The sequence below is a fragment of the Staurois parvus genome, unplaced genomic scaffold, assembly GCF_062004578.1.
Source record: "Staurois parvus isolate SC_StPar_1 unplaced genomic scaffold, SC_StPar_1.0 ptg000779l, whole genome shotgun sequence".
In the NCBI taxonomy this organism is placed as follows: domain Eukaryota; kingdom Metazoa; phylum Chordata; class Amphibia; order Anura; family Ranidae; genus Staurois; species Staurois parvus.
In genome coordinates, this window is record NW_028318575.1 from 5,431,787 (window position 1) to 5,440,862 (window position 9,076).

The 9,076-nt window shown below is 42.7% G+C and overlaps 1 protein-coding gene across 1 annotated transcript in view; it reads right to left on the reverse strand.

The window, feature by feature from the left end:
• NXPH1 (neurexophilin 1) overlaps positions 1 to 9,076 on the reverse strand; it is a 450,681-nt gene that overhangs the window by 281,752 nt on the left and 159,853 nt on the right. The window lies entirely within an intron of this gene.

Consider the following 9,076-nt stretch of genomic DNA (forward strand, 5'->3'; position numbering starts at 1 on the left):
ACCTTAGGAGCTCTCACACACAGAAAGCATGTGATTCATGATTCAAAAAGAGAGAGAAGAAAGTACAAGTGTAGGGAGATGCAGTTATCCTTCCTGGATGGAGGTGGCTTCACACTATTATGGCATGGGAAGGGGAGTCTCATAAGGGAATTCTGCCCCAGTCCTATCTAGAGGTCTTGGAATGCATCTGCTGTTAATGCTGGAACACCCTCCTTACTGCCTCTCACAACACAGAAAGCCTGTGACTGGTAATACCAAAGAGAGAGAGAGAGAGAGGGAGGAAGGTGTGGGCAGATGCAATTGGCATTCCTGCCTGTAGGTGGCTTCACACTATTATTACATGGGAAAGGGAATTATTATATTATTATTATTATTATTATACAGTATTTATAAAGCGCCAATAGTTCGCTCAGCGCTGTACATTACAAAGGGGGACAGAACATGTGACAGAACAATACCAATACAATGCAAAACATGAGGGGATCGAGGGCCCTGCTCTTTCGAGCTTACAATCTAGGATGGTGGCACAGGAGGAGATAGCTGTGGGGGATGGAGTGGTAGGAAGAGTGGAGGAGGTCGGCAAGTTAGCAGGGGTGGGGTAGGCTTCCCTGAAGAGATGGGTTTTCAGGGTGCGCCTAAAGGAGAGGAGAGTAGGTGATAATCTGATGGGTTGGGGCAGGGACTTCCAGAGGATGGGTGACACCCTGGAGAAGTCCTGGAGGCGGGCATGGGAGGAGGAGACCAGGGAACTAGAGAGAAGGAGGTCTTGTGAGGAGCGGAGTGTGCGTGCTGGGTGGTGCTTGGATATTAGGTCAGTGATGTAGTACGGGGCAGTATGGTGGACAGCTTTGTACGTCAGTGTTAGGATTTTGAATTTGATCCTATGCACAATCGGAAGCCAGTGGAGGGATTGGCAGAGGGGGGTGGCGGAGATGGAGCGGTTGGAAAGGTGAATGAGTCTGGCAGCCGTATTCAGAATCGACTGAAGCGGAGACAGCCAGCGGCGAGGCAGGCCAGTGAGGAGGGAGTTGCAGTAGTCGAGTCGTGATATGATGAGGGAGTGGATGAGCTGTTTAGTGGTTTCTGGGGTTAGGAACGTGCGGATTTTGGCGATGTTGCGGAGGTGGAGTCTGCATGAGTTTGTTAAAGATTGGACTTGGGGCTGGAAGGATAGGTTGGAGTCCAGAATGACACCAAGTACTCTGGCCTGCGGGGCGGGTTTGATGGGAATTGATCCCTTAGTGATTCTGTCCAGTGCCTCGAGAGAAGAAAGTAATCATATTGGACACTGCATTCTGAGAGACTTTGGCAGCCATCTTGAGTGAGGGAACCATTTAAATAAGGGACCCATGTCATATTGGCGCTCTTCTGGTAAATCTGTAGTCAGGGAAAAGAACTTACTTATGAGGGACAGAGCTTAGCATAGGGTCAGGTTCCAGGACAGGAGGGATAGCTAAGGACAGTGGTCTCCAAACTGCAGATGTGTTCCTTTGCTTGCTTTAATCCGGCCCTTGGAGCACTGTTTCATCCACTGATACCAACAATGAGGCATAATTTCCCCCTGTGACACCAAACTAAGGGGCACAATTCCTTCCAATGACTCCAATGACTGGGCACAATTCCTCCCAATGACAACAACTATGGGCCACAATTCCTCTGAATAACACCGATGAGGGGGCACAGTTCCTCCCACTGACGCAAACAATGGGTTGCAATTCTTCTCACTGAAACCAAAAAAGGGGCACTATCCCTCCCACTGTCACCAAACATTGGGCATGGTCTATTCCCACTGACGTTGAGACATTTTCTACTCCCAATGGCCTATCTATTCATACACCCATGTGAAACTCTCTCTCTGTACGAAGGACAGTCTTTCCCTGTACGGGTTGCACAAGTGTTCCGTGCATCTGGGTGCGAACAGTCCCATGCATGTCTTTTGGGATGCAGCAGCTGCACAGACACAGTCAAGGCTCCCAATCTGACACCCGTGTTGCTGCAAGGCCCAAAGCAGACATTGTGCATTTGGGAACACACACCCCCACAGCTGTCAAATTGGGACCAGTGGTTTTTCCCATGCAGTCGCTGCGTCCCAGTAGACATTAATAAAACTGCCTGCATGCAGAGGCACAGAACACCTGTGCAACCTGTACAGGAAAAGACTGTCCTTCGCACAGGTGTATGAATAGGCATGCCTATATGAATGGGGCCTAATGCTACCCTTCACACTCTAACAAAAAATTTACATACCTTTTTTCATAGGTCACAGGTCTTCCTCATGTAACGTAATGATGTGACACCACTCTCTGCTGCATTCTTCTGTGCCTCGATGGCAAAGAGCTGGGTCTTTGACACCTCAGGCTCACAGAAAGTAAATTGAATGAAGCTGGGTGTCACTCAACCTAGAAGAAGAGAGGGAGAGCATAGCAGCTGGAGTTGCATTTTAGTTTTTCACAGATGCAAACGGATGAGTCTTTTTTCCTTTTTGCCCAACACAGAGTTGGCATGAAGAAAATATCCCCTGATGAAGTCATGTGTTCAATAATGCAACGCATTGGGGTGGAGCCAGGTGACATCATTACTGAAATCGGAAGTGCAGCACCAATAGTGGCACTCAGAATCCCAATACCATATTGGAGTGCTGTGCTGATCTTATCACTGTTTGTAAGTGCAAACAGTTTTAATAAATTATATATTCCTTTGGAGATTTCTACACTGTGTTTTGAGCCTATTTCCAGCTGCCAAGAGAGGTGATCAGCCTATGATCAGCCATGTATCTGCTGATGTGGTAGATGATATTACTGGATCTGTGGAAGTGACACCAAGCCCCCCTGTTACCCCCCCAGAGGGGTCCAAACCTTGAGGTGAGGGCATAATTCTCACAGAGGTGGAGCACAATTTATTTGTTTGCTGCAGAGCACTCGAGATGTGGTATCACTAACCTTTGAAAAAGCTATATTTGGAATGATTCAAGCAGTGCGGCGCTATATATCAATGGGACACCTGTTCTGGTGATATCCATCTAAGACAAGGGTCTCCAAACTTTCTAGAAAAAAGAGCCAGTTTACTGTCCTTCAGACTCTGAGGGGGCCAGACTGTGCCCAGTGAGAGTAGAAAATGCCCTGGGAGTAAACAATGCCCTATTATTCATGAGAGGAATAGTGCCCCATTGTTGGTATCAGGGGGAGGAATAGTGCCCTATCATTGGTGTCAGTGGGAAGAAGAGTGCCTCATTGTTGGGGTCAGTGGTAGGAAGAGTGCACTCTTGTTGGTATCAGTGACAGGAATTATGTCCCATTGTTGGGGTCAGTGGTAGGAATAGTGCCCCATCATTGGTATCAGTGACAGGAATTATGCCCGATTGTTGGTGTCAGTGGGAGGAATAGTGCCTTGTATCAGTGGGAGGAACAGGGCCAGATAGGTCAAGCAAAGGGCTGCATCTGGCCCCCAGGCAGCAGTTTGGAGACCACTGATCTAAGAGAAGGTTTCCCTTTGGAGAGATTCTCTCCCACCTCCTGTGTTATCTGCAGGATGGACACAGAAAAAAAAAACAACAGGGGTGTTAAAGTGATTCTTGTTATTCTTATATTTATCCCATTCATCAGTACCTATGTACAGAAAATCTTTACTTCACCCTCTCTCTCCTCCTCATCCATCTCTTCTTTGAGAGATGTGATTATCCTCCTTAGTGGTACACAAGCAGCCAATAATCGCGCAACCAGTCTGGACTTTCGTTTTAGAAAGCCAGGCATCCTCTGCAAACTGAGCATTATACTGTATTATAAAAGCCTTTGGTGTACCCATTCCTTTTCATTTACTGAATAAAATGTAGCAAAATCTACTGGAAGAGGAAATACTTGGAAACATCAGAAGCTCATGACTGTCAAAATCCGGAGTAAGCTTGCCAGGATGCCCTTGGAGCTGGGTGCACAAACTTCCATACTGGAGTTGAATGCTCATTCTATACCATTTTTTTTTAATATTCTACCTTATGTGTAATTATTAAAACAAAAAATGATTACAAGAAAATAGGAATGGAATGCATTTCTCCTCTCTAGAGCAAATTGAACCAGGTTTTTATAGGTTTTTTTGCCTTCTTCTGGATCATATGTTTCCTATTGTGGGCATAGGATTTTGTATATCAAGATTCTCTACAAGGGCAGTACCAAAAGTAATGAAAAAGTGAGCATAAGTTCTGTTAACTTCATTAGGTCATTTAAACTTCATTAACGTAACTCTTCTTCTATAGTAACTCTTCTTCTTTAGTAACTCTTCTTCCTCATTACCGATAAATAATGGAGTCCAAGCAGAGGCAACATGCCACCACTGAGTCCATGATGAAGGAGTGGTGCAAGTTGTCCAACATCCACAGAAGGCTACAAAATGTTTATAGAGATGACACCATTACCAAGATTCATCAAAGACAAGACATTATTTACCAGTAATGAAAAAGTAGTAGAAGAAGAGTTACTATAAAGGAAACTTTACTCTACCAACATGTTAAAGAAAATTAAGTCCAGATAAATCACTTCAGGCTGGCCCCTTTTTTCAGGTATAGCTATGTAAACCATTATAAGTGCCTATACCAGTCTATCTCAACCAGGATTCCATGGAAGCCAAAGGTTTCTCTAGTGGTTTCAAGGAGTTCCTTGAGCAATGAGCAATTTCTGCCTCTCAAAGAAGATCCACTGACACCACTGATCTTTTTATCTATAAGGGGGTAATTCTGTCCAATGTCCACAAGTGTAAGTAACATTCTTCCAAATGACCAACATGATAATGTATTATGAGTTGTAGATAAAGTCATTTTTAGCAAGGGTTTCCTGAGACCGGAAAGTTATTTCAAGGGTTTCTCTGTGCTGAAAAGGTTGAGAAAGGCTGGTCTATACTGTTTAAAATCTAGTAATACATTGTCTCACCCTGCTCTGCACATGCTCAGTTGCTCTTTATTTTTAGGCACTGTGCTGCATTTCTAGAGGCCAATCTGATGGTAGCCTAAAAGTTTACTGCTTCTCAGGGGCTCTGGGCTTCAGCAAATGGCAGCTTCCAGCAAGAAGAAACAGCAGCAACACTGGAGGCAATTTACAGCACACACTAATTTTGGAAACTTAATTATTAATGTGAAATGTATGATCATTGCTAAAGAACATGATTTTTTATCAAGTTGGTATGGGTGAAGTTCCACTTTAAATTTTGAATGACCTATGTGAGTTAAAAAAAGTTATACCCACTTTTGCATTACTTTTGGTACAATCCTATTTTTTCTATTCATTTAATTATTTATCTTGGTTGAACTAGATAGACTAATGTTTCTTTTTTTAACCTACACTATATTGCCAAAAGTATTGGGACATCTTTTCAAATAATTGGATTCAGGTGTTCCAATCACCTCCATGGGTACATGTGTAAATGTCTAGCACCTAGACATGCAGACTGCTTCTACAAACATTTGTGAAAGAGTAGGTTGCTCTCAGGAGCTCAGTGACTCAAAGCGTGGTACTGTGATAGGTTACCACCTGTGCAATAAGTCCATCCATGACATTTCCTTGCTACTAAATATTCCACGGTCAACTGGAGAGCAATGGAGACATGTTCTTTGGAGTGACGAATCATGCTACTCTGTCTGGCAATCTGATGGACATGTCTGGACTGTGCCAAGTGTAAAGTTTGGTGGAGGGTGGAATATGGTGTGGGGTTGTTTTTTAGGGGTTGGGCTTGTCCCCTTAGTTACAGTGAAGGGAACTCTTAAGGCGTCAGCGTACCAAGATGTTTTGGACAATTTCATGCTTCCTACTTTGTGGGAAGAGTTTGGGGATGGCCCCTTCCTGTTCCAACATGACTGCGCACCAGTGCACAAAGCAAGGTCCATAAAGATATGGATTAGTGAGTTTGGGGTGGAGGAACTTGACTGACCTCAACCCGATAGAACACCTTTGGGATGAATTAGAGCGGAGACTGTGAACCAGGCCTCCTCCCCCGACATCAGTGCCTGACCTCACAAATGCACTTCCAGAAGAATGGTCAAACCTTCCCATAGACATCCTCCTAAACCTTGTGGACAGCCTTCCCAGAAGAGCTGAAGCTGTTATAGCTGCAAAGGGCGGGGCCAACTCAACAATGAACCCTACGGACTAAGACTGGGATACCATTAAAGTTCATGTGCATGTAAAGGCAATATAGTGTATGTACCAATTTGTAAAAAACAAAAACAAAGTATTATATCCAAGTAATTAGCAAATTGTAAAAAAAAAATTATACAATGAACAAATAAAAGATATAACAGATACTGTTGTTAGTATTACAATTGAAAAATTAAAAAATAAATTACCAATAACAGTTACACTTTCAAAATATCCAAGACAATTGGTCTGTGGAGAAAAAATTAACAGAAAAAAAAAGTCATTTTGTGGTCAACAAAACTTTGATTATCATTGTGGTCAATTTGTTGAATAAATAAAAGGACTAATATATGGGCTCCCGAAAATGTTAAAAATAAAAAGCAAGGACGGATAAAACCATCTGCAGTGTAAAAACTTAACAACACCAGCTGAGCACACTTTACTCTCTATTACAATCTCCTCCCGCGAGTGCTTCCTGCAATTGGCTCAAGACACTCTGAATTATAGTGCCAGTTTGTCAGTGGACCTCAATCACAGCAGAAGAAAGTCTACTTTATCTTCCCGTGTCACACAGTAATTTTGTCCTATCATCCTCGACTTGGAATAGAGAACACTTAATCAAAATGTCAGTGGGTTGATTTTCTTGTTCTGTATTGTGTTATCTATGTATAACTTGCACATATATTGGTCGAGCAGCTTGTGCAATTCAGTTCCCCTCTCATATAATTTATCATGGACGTTTTCTCTCTCCCTCGCTCTCTCCTTGGCTGTGCGGCAAGCCAGAGAAAGACAGGAATTATTGGATGTCTTTTCGGGCTATATACCGAGAAGGTGGAAGAAAAAAAAAAAAAAAGAAGAAGCTAGTCAATTTCCCTCAGCGCAGTTTTTGTCTTCTATTTCCAAAGATTCAGCGCAGGTTAATCCGCAGTGACAATGTGTGTGGAGGCCTTTGCATAAATATTAAGGGAGACGCTATAGCGCTTAGCTATGTAAAGCAATGTTGGGATTTTAGAAGGGTCACTTCCAGGGGCGGACTGACAACTCATGGGGCCCCCGGGCAATAGGGGATCATGGGGCCCCTGTGTCCTTGCTCAAACTCAAAAAAGCCTATGAAAAAGGTACCAGGGGCATCTCATGGGGCCCCCTACTGACCCCAGGCCCTCGGGCAGTGCCCGAGTTCCCAAATGGTCAGTCCACCCCTGCTAACTACAATGAGATTATAAATTATGACAACATTTTGAATGCACATGAATACTCTATAACTCTAACACAAACCTCTTTTATACCTTCCTGCTCAGCCCCAGCAACCCTTTATATAGGTCTTTATTCCTGGGGGTTGGGGAGGGATGGGCTGTCCAATCACATGACCGCTGCGATTGGCCGCCTATGGCAGCTCAGGCACTGTGCTACTGTGCTACCTTGGTCATCCATGGAGGCATATATCCAGTGCGTGGGTGGTATGTGAGCAGCAAGAGGTTAAACTTTATTTGTAGAACTACAAACATCAATGGATTTTTAAGGTTTTATCAGAGAAAATCAAAAATACTTTCTATAAACGGAGCCACCGGACGTTTACAGGGTGCTATCCCAGAAAAAATGGGAAGAAGCAGCTATTTTATTTCTGAAAACCCAAAACAATATTATTGGATATAAGGAATTAAACAGCGCTCCCCGACACCTTGGTAATATACTCTCCTCAATACTTCAAACCTATATAGGTATGCAAAAAAAAAGTGCTACATACAAACAAACACTAAAAAAGTATCATATGCATCAAAAAGCTCACCTATGCTAATTAATATACAAAATTTTAGTATACCCCCCCCCCCATCATAAAACATATCAAGTTAATATAACAATTTGTGCAAAAAAAACAAGGAAATAAAAAATAAATATATATATATATATATATATATATATATATATATATCTTGTTTATATATCAAGAGTTTGTGATGAAAAGTCCATCAATTCATATATTTGATTCTTGTGCTTTCTAAAGTGTTCACGCCCACACCGTGCTAATCCACCACCAGATGTATTAAATAGACTCAGCTTGGAGCTCAGACTAATGATTGACCTTTTTTTTTTTTGCATGCTAGTCTCATTTCGAAAATGAAGAGGTTACTAAAGTTGCGAAAAGTTTTGCACGACCGAATACAACTTCGGAAGTGATTTCATGTATTGTATTGTAATGTATTCTTTTGTTTCCGAGCATACACGGTCTTGGTCACTTGTTTTTGTTTTTTTTAGACAAATACTGTACTGATTAAATGAAAATCATTTGTTCTGGTATCGTACCAGAAAGATTTTCACATTTTCCAAAAACGTGAGGAAAACAATTACATATTCAAAAGACTCCTTTGGTGGTATCAATCACTCACTGTGTTCATTCATAACTGAAGCATAGTAAACTGTGTTTAGTTGGGGGCCCTGTCACGTTGGCTGTACAGGGGCCCCGTGGTTTCTAACAGCAAGTCTGGGTGCCAGGGCCAGACTTTGACCTTAGGGGAAGAACAAAACGAAACCAGCGCTCAAACCTTCATGCAGACTAAGGAAATTCTGAATGTCCAACGTGGAGGTGCAGCCCTTCAGAGATCAGGAAATCTAGGTGATGGTAAACAAAAACAAACAAGGGCACACTCCCATCTTGCATTTACGTGGTACACCACGTATTTATTGAAAAATAATATTCACAAACCAAAAGGGATAAAAACAGAACAGGTGATCCGTAAGGACAGTCCAATGGATTCATACACCTTGTAGGGGATAGGCTAACGCGTTTTGGGGGTCCGTCTCCCGAAACGCGTTAGCCTATCCCCTACAAGGTGTTTGAATCCATTGGACTGTCCTTATGGATCACCTGTTCTGTTTTTATCCCTTTTGGTTTGTGAGTATTATTTTTCAATAAATACGTGGTGTACCACGTTAATGCACGATTGGAGTGCGCCCTTGTTTGT